Here is a 14,464-nt window from a genome sequence, read left to right as displayed (position 1 = left end):
TGGCCAGTTTGTTCTCAAACTCCCAACCTCAGGTGATCCACCTGCCTGGGCCTCCCAAAGTGCTGGGATTACGGGTGTGAGCCACCACGCCCAACTGCTAAGTTTTTTTTTTTTTTTTTTTTTTTTTTGAAGAGACAGGGGTCTCACTTTATTGCCCAGGATGGTATCGAACAACTGGCTTCAAGCAATCCTCCTCCCAAAGTGCTGGGATTACAGGTGTGAGCCATAGTACTCAGCCAAAATTGAGTTTTGAGAGTTCTTTACCTATTCTGGATACAAGTCATCTAAAAGACATGTGCTAATATTTTCTGCCAGACAATGGTTTGTCTTTCGTTCTCTGTGTTTTCTAAGGAGCAGAAGTTTTAGATTTTGAACAAATTCAATTTATGAATGTTTTCTTTTATGCATTCTATCTTTGATCTCACATCTAAAAACTGCTTAATTCAAAATCTCATTTTTTCTAATTTTAGGTTTTATATTTAGGTATATGATCCATTGAGTTAAATTTTTTTTTGAGACCGAGTCTCACTCTGTCACCCAGGCTGAAGTGCAGTAGCATGATCTTGGCTTACTGCAAGCTCCACCTCCTGGGTTCATGCCATTCTCCTGCCTCGGCCTCCCGAGTAGCTGGGACTTCAGGTGCCCATCACCACGCCCGGCTAATTTTTTGTATTTTTAGTAGAGATGGGGTTCACCGTGTTAGCCAGGATGGTCTCAATCTCTTGACCTTGTGATCCACCCGCCTCGGCCTCCCAAAGTGCTGGGATTATAGGCGTGAGCCACCACGCCCGGCCTTTTTTTTTTTTTTTTTTTTGACATGGAGTCTCACTCTATCCCCATGCTGGAGTACAATGGCGCAATCTCAGCTCACTGCAACCTCTGCCTCCTGGGTTCAAGCGATTCCCCTGCCTCAGCCTCCTGAGTAGCTGGACTACAGGGGCGTGCCACCACACATGGCTAAATTTTTTTTTTTGTATTTTAGTAGAGACGGGGTTTCACCATGTTGGCCAGGATGGTCTCGATCTCCAGACCTGGTGATCTGCCCACCTTGGCCTCCCAAAATGCTGGGATTACAGCTGAGCCACCTTGCCTGGCCTGAGTTAATTTCTGTACATGATGTCAAGTTCTCCTTTTGCATAAGAATATCCTATTGACTAACCGGGCGTGGTGGCTCACGCCTATAATCCCACAGCTTTGGGAGGCCAAGGCGGGTGGATCACCTGAGGTCAGGAGTTCGAGACCAGCCTGACCAACATGGTGAAACCCCGTCTCTATTAAAAATACAAAAATTAGCTGGGTGTGGTGGTGAGTGCCTGTAATCCCAGCTACTTGGGAGGCTGAGACAGGAGAATGGCTTGAACCTGGGAGGGGCAGGTTGCAGAGAGTTGAGATTGCACCACTGCACTTCAGCCTGGGCAACAGAGCAAGACTCTGTCTCAAAAGAAAAAAAAGAATATCCAATTGTTCCAGCCCCTAATTGTTATTCAATTTAATTTTGCTTTTTAATTTAAAATTATTTCAAACTTCAAAGAGTTGCAAGAATAATACAAAGAAACCGTGTACCCTCACCCAGACTCACTAACTACGAACATGGCTTCATTATTCCCATTTTATTCAAACAAAAAGGGTTTTTGTTTTGTTTTGTTTTTTTTCCTGAATCATGTTCGCCTTACTTTTTTCTTTTTTTTTTTTTTTTTTTCAGACGGAGTCTCGCTCTGTCCCACAGGCTGGAGTACAGTGGCATGATCTTGGCTCACTGCAAGCTCCGCCTCCTGGGTTCACGTCATTCTCCTGACTAAGCCTCCAGAGTAGCTGCGACTACAGGCGCCCACCACCACGCCTGGCTAATTTTCTGTATTTTTAGTAGAGACAGTGTTTCACCGTGTTAGCCAGGATGGTCTCGATCTCCTGACCTCGTGATCCACCCAACTTGACCTCCCAAAGTGCTGGGATTACAGGCGTCAGCCACCGCGCCCAGCCATATATTGGTATTTCAACTAAGATTTGATTTGAAAAAAGGGCTCTCCTACTTTCTAACAAAAAAAGCTAGCGATGTACCACTCTCATTCAGAAGGTAAATCCTCATCACTGGGACCCTAAACCTTCTTGCTCAACACTAAATGGAAGCTTTTTTTGAGGATCAAATTGTTTTAAAAACCAACTTTGGCTTAAAAGAGATAGAAAAAAACCGTAACGAAAACCAGGGTATTGAGCAGGCATGCTGGCATGTGCCTACAGCCCCAGCTACTCAGGAGGCTGAGGTGAGAGAACCCTTGACCCCAGGAGTTAGAACCCAGTCTGAGCAACATGGCAAAACGCTGTCTCTTTAAAAACCAACCAACCAGCTATTTATAAAAACAAACTCTGAAGAAATTTATATATTGTCTTTCTAAAACTGATGAGGAACAAATATATCAAAATTACCTTAATTCAGAAGGGCTTCTGGTCTGGTCTCCAATACATGTAAACTTGTCTGAAACAAACAGAAAAGGCTGTATTTGTATTGCACTCAGGTTGTGAATAAAATATTCTATTTTGCTAGTAGCTATATTTTAAGAACGGCACATAAATTTGACCCTTCCCTATTATTATTTCTCCCCCAAAACTGCTTTATTTAGCAGTACTGTCATATTTTGTTTTTCAGCGTGGGAACAAAATAAGAAATCAGATCCCAATTTCTTTAAGAATCCTTAGAAATGCCCCAGGGAAAATACCTTGAATTAAACTGAAAAGTATGGGGATAGAGGTTAGAATCCTATCACTAGAAAAATTACAGTAACAATTTAAAAACTAATGCAGGCCAGGCCCAGTGGCTAACCCCTGTAATCCCAGCACTTTGGGAAGCTGAGGCAGGCAAATCACCTGAGGTCAGGAATTGGAGACCAGCATGGTCAACATGGTGAAACCCCATCTCCACTAAAAATACAAAAAAAAAAAAAAAGTCAGCCAGGCATGGCGTCACAAGCCTGTAATCCCAGCTACTCGGGAGGCTTAGACAGGAGAATCGCTTGAACCCGGGAGGTGGAGGTTGCAGTGAACCGAGATCATTCCACTGCATTCCAGCCTAGGCGACAGAGCAAGATTCTGTCTCAAAACAAAAACACAAAACAGACGGGGCGCGGTGGCTCACATCTGTAATCCCAACACTTTGGGAGGCTGAGACGGGCGCATCACCTAAGGTCAAGAGTTCGAGACCAGTCTGGCCAACGTGGCGAAACCCGTTTCTACTAAAAATTAAAAAAATTAGCCAGGCGTGATGGCAGGCACCTGTAACCCCAGCTACCTGGGAGGCAGAGGCAGGAGAATTGCTTGAACCCAGAAGGTGGAGGGAGGTTGCAGTGAGTGGAGATCACACCACTACACTCCAGCCTGGGTGATAGAGCAAGACCCCGTCTCGAAAAGAAAAAAAAAAAAGCTAGGTACAGTGGCTCCCGCCTGTAATCCCAGCACTTTGGGATGCCAAGGTGGGCGGATCACAAGGTAGAGTTGGAGACCGGCCTGGCCAATATGGTGAAACCTCATCTCTACTAAAAATATAAAAAGTTCGCCGAGTGTAGTGGCGGGCACCTGTAGTTCCAGCTACTCCGGAGGCTGAGGCAGGAGAATTGCTTGAACACGGGAGGCGGAGACTGCAGTGAGCCGAGATCATGCCGCTGCACTCCAGCCTGGGTGACTGCGAGACTCTGTCTCAAAACACACACACACACACACACACGCATGCACACACACACACAGACACAACACTAATACAATTCAACAAATTCTGAAGATTAATTTAATCCAGACTGCCTGTTTGGCATGACAGTGGAGAGCATTTCATCTGAATCTCAAGAGAGCCACTAAATAACTACTTTGTGAGTCCTGGCAAGTCTATGACACTTCCAATCCCTCCCTCTGTCCCTCTCCTGCTGACACGGTCCCATCCAGTGCCTGGCCCGGGTGCCCAGGAAGGTGGCTTGAATGGTGACAGAGATCACAAGAGAGGTTTCTGACTCCTCTTGACATACTTCTGGTGGAATGAAAATATGTCCAATTCCAGATTTCTTCTGATTTCAGAACATTTATTTTATTTTATTTTATTGTATTTTTGAGACAGCAGTCTCGCTCTGTCACCAGGCTGGAGTGCAGTGGCATGATCTCAGTTCACTGCAACCTCCGACTCACTGGTTCGAGTGATTCTCCTGCCTCAGCCTCTTGAGTAGCTGCGATTATAGGCACATACCACCACGCCCAGCCAATTTTTGTATTTTTAGTAGAGACGGGTTTTCACCATGTTGGTCAGTATGGTCTCAATCTCCCTGACCTCGTGATCCGCCCACCTCGGCCTCCCAAAGTGCTGGGATTACAGGCGTAAGCCACTGCGCATGGCCATATTTATTAATTTTTTGAGACAGATTCTCACTCTGTCACCCGGGCTGGAGTGCAGTGGCATGATCTTGGCTCACTGCAACCTCTGCCTCCCAGGTTCCAGCGATTCTCCTGCCTCAGCCTCCTGAGTAGCTGGGATTACAGGCATGTGGCATGCCTGGCTAATTTTTTTTATTATTTATTAGTAGAGATGGGGTTTCACTATGTTGGCCAGGCTGGTCTCGAACTTCTGACCTCAGGTAATCTGCCTGTTTCAGCCTCCAAAAGTGTTGGCATTACAGGCCTGAGCCACTGAGCCTGGCCTGATTTCAGAACATTTAAAGATGCTTTTGTAATCGCTCCCTCAAATTAAACTATGTGAAAAGACCACTTGTGGAGGTTTCACAGGTCACCACCTGCCTATTTATTCAGTGTCTTGTGAGTCTGCAAACTCACAAACTCACATGCACACATCTAGTCTGGAGTCAGGAGATGAATCAACAAACTGAAATATCTCCCAGTTGAACTGTGAATTCTAATTCTTTTACTTAAAGTAGTTTCGTTTTGCAATTATGTTCCTTATGTACAAGCAAGTACTTTTCTGGCAGTAAAAGTGAGTGTGGAAGGAAAACAGTTTGGATGTTCCTCAAAAAATTAAACACAGAATTACCCCATAACCCAGCAATTCTACTCCTAGGTGTATTCCCAAAAGAACTGAAAGCAGGGACTCAATGCATGTACACATTATGTTCTTAGCAGCAGTACTCAGTAGCCAGAAGGTGGAGACAGCCCAAATACCCACTGAGCATGAATGGATGAATAAAATGTGGTCTATCCAAACAATGGAATATTATTCAGCTATAAAGATAAAGGAGGCTGAGCGTGGTGGCTCACGCCTGTAATCCCAGCACTTTGGGAAGGTGAGGTGGGTGGATCACCTGAGGTCAGGAGTTCAAGACCAACCTGGCCACCCCGTCTCTATTAAAAATACAAAAATTGCCGGGCGCGGTGGCTCATGCCTGTAATCCCAGCACTTTGGGAGGCCAAGGTGGGCGGATCACGAGGTCAGCAGATTGAGACCATACTGGCTAACACGGTGAAACCCCATCTCTACTAAAAATAGACAAAATTAGCCGGGCATGGTGGCGGGCGCCTGTAGTCCCAGCTACTCTGGAGGCTGAGGCAGGAGAATGCCATGAACCCGGGAGGTGGAGCTTGCAGTGAGCCGAGGTCGTGCCCCTGCACTCCAGCCTGGGCGGGGCGACAGAGCAAGACTCCATCTCAAAAAAAAAAAAGAAGTCCTGGTCCTCTATCTGCTAGAACACGGACAAACCTCACAAATATGCTAAGTGACAGATGCATACACAAAAAGCCACATATATACAACCCCATTTATGTGAAATATCCAGAACACACAAATCCAAAGAGACAGAATGCAGTGGCTGCCAGGGGCTGCGTGTGTGTGCGTGTGCATGCACATGTGTGTGCAGTGGACAATTATTTAACGGGTACAGGGTTTCCTTTTGGGGTGATGAAAATGTCATGGAATTAGGTAGAGACAGTGGTTGCAACACATTGTAAATGTACTAAAGGCACCAAATCATTCACTTTAAAATGGTTTAATTTTATGTTATGTGAATTTCACCTCAGAAAAAAAAGTTGGGTGTGAAAGGGCACACAGGAGTAAACAGTGAATGATGCAAACTACCCCAGACTTCAGGAAGCGAAGCCTCGTTCCGGGACAAGGTCCTATGAGCACACCCGAAAGGTGCCACCAAATCAAGTTTCAAAGCATGGGTCTCAACCTCAGCACAATGAACATTTTAGGCAGAGGGGTGTGTGTGCGTGCGTGCGTGCGTGTGTCCCCAGTAGGATATCTGGCAACATGCCAGTAGTGCTCCTTTCCCCAGCTGTAACAGCCACCTGGCGTCCCGAGGGGCAATACTGACCCCAGTTGAGAACGCTTTAACTGTCACAATTATCTCAACCACTAAATATAAATCTTTTCAAGTACTTTCCAGATCAAGGGACAGGTAGGAAGAGAAAAACTACTAAAAAAAATTATACATAATCTGCTCTATTTTATCATTATTAATTATTTTTTTGAGACAGGGTCACCCTCTGTCAGCCAGTCTGGAGTACAGTGGCACAATCACAGCTCACTGCAGCTTCGACTTCCTGGGCTAAGGTGATCCTCCTGCCTCAGCCTCCCGAGTAGCTGGGACCACAGGTGTGCGCCACCATGCCCAGCTAATTAAAAAATATATATATATTTGTAGACATGGGGTCTTGCCATACTGCGCAGGCTGGTCTTTAACTCCTGGGCTCAAACGATCCTTGCAGGTCAGCCTTCCACAGTGCTGGGATTGCAGGCATGAGGCACCGCACCCAGCTGCTCTATTTTAATGCCTAGATTGCCCTGTGGCTCAAATCATGACTCAAGATTGGAGTAAGGATGCTAAAAGTGCTATCAAATCACCTTAGCCTGGACTCGCATGGAGAGCTGTCTGGACCCATTTCTGGCTAAAAACAAGATGACCCAAATGTATGCTCTTTTTCTGACTATCCAGCTCATAGAACCCCACACTAAGGACAGGACTACTGGTCCCACAATAATGTAACCCTAAACCAGTAGCACTACCCTTAAAGACATCAGGAGCTGGGCTCACACCTGTAATCCCAGTGCTTTGGGAGGCCGAGGCAGGTGGATCACCTGAGGTCATGAGTTCGAGACCAGCCTGGCCAACATGGTGAAACCCTATTAAAAATACAAAAATGACTGGCCGGGTGCAGTGGCTCACTCCTGTAATCCGAGCACTTCGGGAGGCCGAGGCGGGTGGATCACGAGGTCAGGAGATCGAGACCATCCTGGCTAACTCGATGAAACCCCGTCTCTACTAAAAATACAAAAAATTAGCTGGGCGTGGTGGCGGGTGCCTGTAGTCCCAGCTACTCGGGAGACTGAGGCAGGAGAATGGCGTGACCTCAGGGAGGCGGAGCTTGCAGTGAGCTGAGATCGCGCCACTGCACTCCAGCCTGGGTAACAGAGCAAGACTCCATCTCAAAATAAAAATAAAAATAAAAATAAATGTAAAAAATAAAAAAATTAGCCGGGCACAGTGGCATGCACCTGTAGTCCCAGCTACTCGAGAGGCTGAGGCAGGAGAATCAAGTGATCCTGAGAGGGGGAGGTTGTAGTGAGCCAAGACTGCATCACTGTACTCCAGCCTCGGTGGCAGAGTGAGACTCCATCTCCCAAAAAAAAAAAAAAAAAAAAAAAGATGGGCACTTTTTCAAGGCTCTTGATAAAATCAACTGACTCTATAAAGCTAATTTAGCAATATTAAATATTAATATGACTTATTTGCACCTATATCCTAGTACTTATACTTTTATTTCAGCATTTTTCAAAATCTAGAAACTGAATCCTTGAGACATACCTAGAGAATTTCTCTACAAGCCGCATTAATATTTCTAATCAAGTAAAGGTATACTTGTGGGGGATGATTTCTTCTCTATCAACATAATCCTAAGATGGGAAACACACTTAAGTGCACCACTGGTTATCTACAATTCTGAGATACCCAAACCAGAATAGGACACATAGGCATTAGCCAGACTTTCTCACATTCAGGGTGAGTAGTCTTATGTTTACTACAAACTTTGGGGTATCTGATTAAAACCTTGCCGTAAGTGTGGTGCACATGTAACATACGTACCACTGCAACTTTCTCAACCCTGAAAAAGTCTGAATTCCGGAACACATCCAGTCCCAAGAGTTTTGCATAAAGGCCTGAGGGCTTGTAAGAAACAAAGTAAACTCCCTTCCGAATAATTCTTTAATTCAAAAACACACTGAACAAGTAGAATGTGAAATAATACTGAACTTAATTGACAACTCTGTATCATAATCTTCAACTATATATGATTATACTAATAAATAGGATAAAAAACCAGAAATGCCTTCTTTCAAACAAAAATTAGAGTTCAGTATCAATAAAAAGATGACAATACCTGTAAAACACAACCAACCAAACAAAAAAAGGTCTAAAGACATCACGTTAATTTAGAGTACTCTAACTGTACCAACATGGGGGTATATTCTAAGGGCAAAGAGAGTTCTGAAATTTAAGCGCCATATTGGTGGCACAGTAATGCTTAAAATAGGCCGGGTGTGGTGGCTCACGCCTGCCGAGGTGGGCGGATCACGAGGTCAGGAGATCAAGACCATCCTAGCTAACACGGTGAAACCCTGTCTCTACTACAAATACAAAAAATTAGCCGGGTGTGGTGGCGGGCGCCTGTAGTCCCAGCTACTTGGGAGGCTGAGGCAGGAGAATGGCGTGAACCCAGGAGGCGGAGCTTGCAGTGAGCCGAGATCGTGCCACTGCACTCCAGCCTGGGTGACAGTGGGAGACTCCGTCTCAAAAAAATAATAAAATTAAAAAAATAATAATGCTTAAAATATTAATATGGATATGTATGCCAGAGCGAAATAAGTGAAGATATGATTGTTATTTGGGGAGCAAGGTTCACACTGGAGGAGGGAGGCACAACACGGACTATCTGAAAGCAAGGAAGGGCTCCCTGGGGTTCAATCTGAATTTGGAGACAATGGAAATTCTCTATACATTTATTCCTCTGTAGAATCATTTGTGTGTAAGTCCATACACACACACACACACACACACGTTTATCTCCTATCTCTTGCCAACTGAAAGGTCTGGAAGCAACGACCTCTCCAAACACAAAGCCCAAATCTTGGTTTTATAAAAACGATTCCCTTTAAAAGGAGCCTCAGGGATCCTCTGAGAAATCACTTCCTCAAGGTCTGACACAGGAACCCTCTTGCTATGGCAGAAAGGAAGGGCTCCAAAACTAAAAAGAACATGTCAAAAACACACCAGCTTGAAGGAAGTCTGCTGGCCAAATTTAGGACAATCTGAGGGTCAACATGACGAACAATGGTAATGGAATATACCTTACTGGATCTAAAAAAAGAACCCACAAGCACATGGTAACATTAAAAAAAAAAAAAAAAAAAGCGAAGCTCTTCTTTACAGAGGAATGCCAATACACATAGAAGGAGTAAGATTTAGCTAAGCACAGTGCTTCATGTCTGTAATCCCAGCAGTCTGGGAAGCCAAGGCAGGCGGATCACCTAAGCTCAGGAGTTCAAAACCAGCCAGGCCAACCTGGTGAAACTCCATCTCTGCTAAAAACACAAAAATTAGCCAGGCGTGGTGGCTGGCACCTGTAATCCCAGCTACTTGGGAGGCTGAGGCAGGAGAATCGCTTGAACCCAGGAGACGGAGGTTGCAGTGAGCAGAGATCATGCCACTGCACTCCAGGCTGGGAGACAAAGTGAGACTCCATCTCAAAATCAATCAATCAATCCATCAATCAGAGTCTCACTGTCACCCAAGTGGGTGACAGCCTTGAACAGCTCACTGCAGCCTTGAACTCCTGGGCACAGCCATCCTCTTGCCTCAGCCCCCTAAGTAGCAAGGATTCAGGCATGTGCCACATTGCACGTGACTAAATTTTTTGTTTCTTTATGGAGAGAGGGTCTCACTATGTGGCCCAGGCTGGTCTTGAGCTCCTGGTCTCAAGCAATCCTCCTCCCTTGGCTTCCCAAAGTGCTCGGCTTATAGGTATGAGCCACTAGTTCTAGCTGAAAGTGAAGGACTTAAAGCTAGAGAATTTAATGCCAGCAAAGGGTGACTTATCAGTTTAGAAAGAGGGTTGGCTTAAAAAATGTTAAGATAACAGGAGAAGCAGTTTCTGCCAACCAAGAGGCACCAGGGTTCCCAGATGCCATGAAGAAAATCATTGAGGAAAAGAAAATCTTCCTGAATAGGTTTTTAATGCAGACAAAAGTGACCTATTCTGGAAAAAACTGCCACAAAGGACACTTATTAGTAAGGAAGAAAAGTGAGCCCCAGCACTGAGGGCAGGCAGGGAGAGGCCAACTCTACTGCTTTGTGCAAATGCAGCCGGGTTTATGATCAGGACTGCTCTTATCTACAAAGCTGCTAACCCCTGAGCCTTGAAGGGGAAGAGATAAACACCAGTTGCCAGTCTCTTGGTTGTAGAACAAGACTGGCACTACAAAATCCGTTTTTCTGGATTGGTTCCATCGATGTTCTTTGTCTGTAGTCAGGAAGTACACTTTGCCAGTAAGGGATTGCCTTTTAAAGTTATTTAGATATTGGACAATGCCCCTGGCCACTCAGAACCCCATGAGTTCAATACTGACGGCAATGAAGTGGTCTACTTACCCCCAAACACAGCACCTCTCCTTCGGCCTCTAGATTAGGGGGTCATAAGGACCTTTAAGGCCCATAACACACAGTACTCTATGGAAAGAATTGTCAATGCTATGGAAGAGAATCCCAATAGACAGAACATCGTTTAAGTCTGGAAGGATTATCCTGCTGAAGATGCCAAGGTTGTTACAGAAAAAGCTGTGAAGGCCATGAGCCTGGAACAATCAATTCCTGCTGGAGAGGATGATGTCCAGATGCTGCACCTGACCTCACAGGATTTATGAAAGCCAGTCGAGGAAATCATGAAAAGACTGTGCATATGCTTTTAAAAGGGCAGCGGGGTGGGTAAGGACTTCAACATGTGGATCTTAGAGAAATTCAAGAGCTATGAGACACCACACTAGAGGAATTAACAGAAGACACCTTGACAGATGTCAGTACTTCCAAAGTGGTGCCAAACGATGAGGAAGAAGCAGCATCAAACCCACGCGGACCCCGGGCCAGCACCAAACCCACGCGGACACCGGGCCAGCACCAAACCCACGCGGACCCTGGGCAATCTGGCAGAAGGTCCCCATTCCCCAAGACTGCACTTAACTTCTTTACGACACAGACCTTTTATGGCACAGGAACTAAAACTAAAGCATACGATAGAAGGTTGCTATCATACAGAAACTTTTTTAGAGAAATGAAAAAGCAGGCCGGGTGCGGTGCCTCAGGCCTGTACTCCCAGCACTTTGGGAGGCCAAAGCAGGCGGACCACGAGGTCAGGTGTTCCAGACCACCCTGGCCAACACAGTGAAACTCTGTCTCTACTAAAAATACAAAAAATTAGCCGGGCATGGTGGCAGGCGCCTATAATCCCAGCTACTTGGGAGGCTGAAGCAGGAAAACCACTTGAACCCAAGAGGCGGAGGCTGCAGCGAGCCAAGACTGAGCCATTGCACTCCAGCCCAGGCGACAGTGTGAGACTCCGTCTCAAAAAAAAAAGAAAAAAAACGAAAAAGAAAAAAGTCAGAGATTAGGTATTTCAGTAAAGTTCCACCAAGTATGCCTGTCTCTCCTACCTCCCCTTCCACCACCTCCATCCAAGACAGCAAGACCAATCCCATCTCCTCCTCCTCCTCAGCCTCAACCTGAAAATGAGAAGGAAGATCTTTGAGGGATCCACTTCCACTCATTAAATAGTAAATACATTTTCCTCTCCCTTATGATTTTCTTAATATTTTCTCTAGCTTGCTTTATCACAAAAATATATAATATATAAAACATAAAAAATGTCTGTTGACGGCTATTGGTAAGGCTTCCAGTCAATGGCAGGCTATTAGCAGTTCATGTTTTGGGAGTCAAGTGATAGAAGAATTCTGACTGCACAGCAGGTTAAGCACTCCTAATCCCTGTGTTAAGGGTCACCATCTTTCTTCCCTTTCACTCTTTGTAACACAATTGTCTAGCATTTTACTTCTACATGTTTTTTGAAGACTCCATCTGGTCTTTGTTCCCAGTTCCTCAGAAGGAGCTTCAAAAAATATTGGATGTTCCGGAGTGATAGGCATGTCTTTGTTATTCATGAGCCTCCATGTTTTTGCTGAGATGAGCTGACTCAAGATAGAGGCTGGTCACCAGAAAGATAAACCATGAGATTAGATGGTTGGGGTTTGAAACCATTCTGATTGGGGTGGGAGAGGGACTAGAGATTGTGCTCTATCAATTGTGCCCAAGTAACAAAGCCCCAATAAAAACTCTCAACACCAAGGCTCAGGGGAGCTTCCTGGTTAGAAGCTCACTGACCCCGATTTGTCAGGAAAGACTCCATGGGGAGAGGGCTTGGAGGATGTGTGTTTGAGACTCTCCTAGGCCTTGCTGTATATGTCTCTTCATTTGCCTGGTCTGATTTGTATTAAACTAGATATAGCATCAGAAGAGAACTGCAGTGTGATGGGATACACTTCTGCCTGAAGAACTTCCTCCATCTCACAGGGCAGATCTACTGGCAACAAACCCCACAACTTTTGTCTGAGGAAGTCTTTTGTGGGACTAGGTCTCACTCTATCACCCAGGCTACAGTGCAGTGGCACAATCTTGGCTCACTGCAGCCTCAACCTCCCAGGCTCAAGCGATCCTCCCACTTCAGTCTCCTGAGTAGCTGAGACCACAGGCACCGCCAGAGCACCTGGATAATTTTTTTTGGTAGAGATGAAGTCTCGCTATGTTGCCCAGGCTGCTCTCAAACTCCTGGGCTCAAGTGAGTCTGCCACTCAGCCTCCCAAAGTGCTGGGATTACAGGGATGACCCATCATGCCTGGCCTGTATGAAATACTTTTTTTCTGGCTACATTCAAAACTTTCTCTTTGACTTTCAGCAGTTTTACTATAATGTGTCTAGGTGTCGAGGGTTTTTTGTTTATATTTATGGTGCTTAGAGTCCTCTGAACTTCACAGACAGTCCTCTGAACTTCACAGGTTTGTTGTCTTTTACTAATGAAAAAATTCTCAACCATTAGCTCTTTGAATATTTCTTCTGCCCCATTTTCTTCCTAGGGCTCCAATTATCTGTATATTAGACAGTTTGCTATAGTCTCACAACTACTCAACACTTTTTTTTTGTTTGAGATGGAGTCTCGCTCTGTACATAGGCTGAAGTACAATGGCACAATCTTGGCTCACTGCAATCTCCGCCTCCCAGGTTCAAGCGATTGTCCTGCCTCAGCCTGAGTAGCTGGGATTACAGGCGCCCGCCACCACATCCAGCTAATTTTTTTTTTTTTCAGATGGAGTTTCTCTCTTGTTGCCCAGGCTGGAGTGTAATGGCGGGATCTTGGCTCACCACAACCTCTGCCTCCCAGGTTCAAGCGACTCTCCTGCCTCAGCCTCTCGAGTAGCTGGGATTCCAGGCATGCACCATCACACCCCGCTAATTTTTTGTATTTTTAGTAGGGACGGGGTTTCTCCATATTGGTCAGGCTGGTCTCGAACTCCCGACCTCAGGTGATCCGCCCGCCTCGGCCTCCCCAAAGTGCTGGGATTACAAGTGTGAGCCACTGCACCCAGCCTAAATGCTATTTTTGTTCTGGTTTATTTTTTTCTGCTTATTTCATTTTGGATTTCTATTGACCTATCTTCAGTTTCACTGATTCTTTCCTATCTGCTGACAAACTCACTGAAAAAATTATTCATCTATGATGTTTTTAAAGAATCTCTAACATTTCAATGTAACTTTTTCTAGAGTTTCTGCCTCCTGAAATTCTCGATCTTTTCACAAATAATGCATGCTGTACACCTTTCTCACTCAACCTTTTACCACATCCATCACAGTCATTTGAAGTCTCTGGCAGTTCCAATATCTGGGTCGTCTCTGAGTTGGCTTCCATTTATTTCTCTCTTAACAAGAAATCGTTTTTGTGTATCTCATAATTTTTTATTGAATATCAGAGGATATTCAATAAAACCAGAATTGGGTACACCTCTTTGTCTGAGCCACTAGTGTGTGGGGATGAGGGGTTAATTCAATCTAGTCTTCAGTTGGGTTTGGATTTTATAATCCTCAGGGGAAGGCTGCCTTAAACTTCGTGGCACCATGTATTTTTCTCAAAAAAATACTGGCCGGCCAGGCGCGGTGGCTTACGCCTGTAATCCCAGCACTTTGGGAGGCCAAGGTGGGCAGATCACAAGGTCAGGAGTTTGAGGCCAGCCTGACCAAGATGGTGAAACCCCATCTCTACTAAAAATACAAAAATTAGCAGGGAGCCGGGCGCGGTGGCTCACGCCTGTAATTCCCAGCACTTTGGGAGGCCGAGACGTGCGGATCACCTGAGGTCAGGAGTTTGAGACCAGCCTGACCAACATGGA

At 45.3% G+C, this 14,464-nt stretch overlaps 1 protein-coding gene across 1 annotated transcript in view; it reads right to left on the bottom strand.

Annotated features, from left to right (window-relative positions):
• GNB1 (G protein subunit beta 1) overlaps positions 1 to 14,464 on the bottom strand; it is a gene marked incomplete at its 5' end in the record, with an annotated part of 107,946 nt that overhangs the window by 52,105 nt on the left and 41,377 nt on the right. The window contains 1 exon segment of the mRNA NM_001133192.1: positions 2,425 to 2,473.

This window comes from Pongo abelii, chromosome 1, assembly GCF_028885655.2.
Source record: "Pongo abelii isolate AG06213 chromosome 1, NHGRI_mPonAbe1-v2.0_pri, whole genome shotgun sequence".
In the NCBI taxonomy this organism is placed as follows: domain Eukaryota; kingdom Metazoa; phylum Chordata; class Mammalia; order Primates; family Hominidae; genus Pongo; species Pongo abelii.
The sequence above is the reverse complement of the archived record's forward strand: the minus strand, read 5'-3'. Positions and strand labels throughout refer to the sequence as shown.